Raw genomic sequence first — 2296 nt, 5'->3', positions numbered from 1 at the left:
GCAACTTAGAGACAATATCCGAGTTAGCTACTGAATGTGTTGGGTTCTGGAAATTTAACCGAGGTGTGAGCTAACGGCCAGTAAGATAGACATGCATCATATGAATTTATATGACTTGTTTGAGTGTGCATGTTTTGGTTTGCCTAATTGTTAGGTAATATGCCTATATGCTACATGACTTAACTTCAGTATTTATTTCTTTAATTGTATTTTACTTGTATGCTTTGCTTGTCTATGTAACTGAGAGGCCCTTGTCTGGTAGAGGAGTGACGAGGGCTGTTCCATCGGAGTTCGGAGGGCTGGAGGAAGCAAGGATTTAAGGGTTAAGTTAGAATTTGAATTATAATTTGGAAACCTTAGATTATGTACCTAAAAATCTAATTTAGTTAATCCTTTAAGTTTTAACTGAGTGTCAGAGTTCTAGGTTTGCCTCTAGTTTTTCTAGGACCTTATACATTTTTTATGTGGGCACCATTACCATGCTGAGAACATCCGGTTCTCATTCCATACGTATCGTTGCTTTTCAGATGCAGGTTGGGAGGCACAGCACTGAGCATTTTGGAGACTCTTTGGAAGCGAAGAACTATTGGGACTTAAGGTTATATTTTGTTTATGTTTATATATGAATATAGATTTTCCACCTTGTATATATTTTTTGGATTTCAAAAAATCATGAACGATATTTTCAACCTATATTCAAACTTTGCAATCGTTTACATAGATGATGTCTTAATCTTTTCTCAAACTTTAGAAGAACACTTCAAACATGTTAAACCTTTTATGTACATCATCCAAAAAAAGAGACTTGCTGTTTCTAAATAAAAATTGTCCTTTTTCAAACAAAAATCCATTTTCTTAGTCATATGATCTTCCAAGGAACAATAACTCCAATTGAACGATCAATTTTGTTTGCAGATAAGTTTCCAGATTATATCATTGACAAACCTTAGCTGCAGAGGTTCCTAGGATGTCTTAATTATGTCTTGGATTTCATTCCGAATCTTAGTAATCTTATTAAGCCTCTTCATGATCGGCTTAAGAAAAATCCTCCATCCTAGATTGACAAACATTCTGAAATCATTAGATTTCTTAAAACCAAAGTTCACAATTTTTCTTGTCTTTACCTACCTGTTCCTCATGCATTCAAAATTATTGAAATAGATGCATCTAATTTAGGATATGGTGGTATTTTAAAATAGAAATTGCATGATAAAGAATGTATCATTGCATTTACATCAAAATATTGGAATAGTACTCAACAAATCTATTCCACAATCAAAATAGAAATTTTAGCCATAGTTTTGTGCATCACAAAATTTGAATATGATTTACTCAATCAAAAATTTTTGGTCCGAGTTGATTGCAAATCGGCTAAAGAAGTCTTACAAAAAGATATCAAAAATCTTGCATCAAAACAAATTTTTGCCAGATGGCAAGCTATCTTAAGCGTTTTTTATTTTGAAATTGAGCACATCAAGGGCAACTCAAACTCTCTCCCTGACTTTCTCACATGTGAATATTTGCAGGGAATTAAGTGAGATCAGGATGCCTAAAAAGGCAATTATCGCCTCTTCAAGAGGCAGAGGCAAAGGCATTCGTTTGAGCTGATTTGGAACGCCGGTTTGGGCCATCAAATCTCGGGCAAAGTATGGACTATTATACATTGCTGGAAAGTCCAGAATGTCTACTTTCCAATGCAGTTGAGAGCGCGCCAATTGGGCTTCTGTAGCTCTAGAAAATCCACTTCGAGTACAGGGAGATCAGAATCCAATAGCATCTGCAGTCCTTTTCAGCCTCTGAATCAGATTTTTGCTCAGGTCCCTCAATTTCAGCCAGAAAATACCTGAAATCACAGAAAAACACACAAACTCATAGTAAAGACCAGAAAAGTGAATTTTAACTAAAAACTAATAAAAATATAATAAAAACTAACTAAAACATACTAAAAACAATGCCAAAAAGCGTATAAATTATCCGCTCATCACAACACCAAACTTAAATTGTTGCTTGTCCCCAAGCAACTGAAAATCAAATAAGATAAAGAGAAGAGAATATGCAATGAATTCCAAAAATATCTATGAAGATCGGTGAACCTTTTCAGATTATGACTCAGCTTTGCTAGAGTCCCCAATTAGAGGTGTCCAGGGTTCTTAAGCACACTCTTTTTACCTTGGATCACAACTTTATTATTTTTTTCTTTTTTTTTGAGTATTCATTGCTTTTTCTTGCTTCAAGAATCATTTTTATGATTTTTCAGATCCTCAGTAACATGTCTCCTTTTTCATCATTCTTTCAG

Source organism: Arachis duranensis, chromosome 5 (assembly GCF_000817695.3).
Source record: "Arachis duranensis cultivar V14167 chromosome 5, aradu.V14167.gnm2.J7QH, whole genome shotgun sequence".
In the NCBI taxonomy this organism is placed as follows: Eukaryota; Viridiplantae; Streptophyta; class Magnoliopsida; order Fabales; family Fabaceae; genus Arachis; species Arachis duranensis.
The sequence above is the reverse complement of the archived record's forward strand: the minus strand, read 5'-3'. Positions refer to the sequence as shown.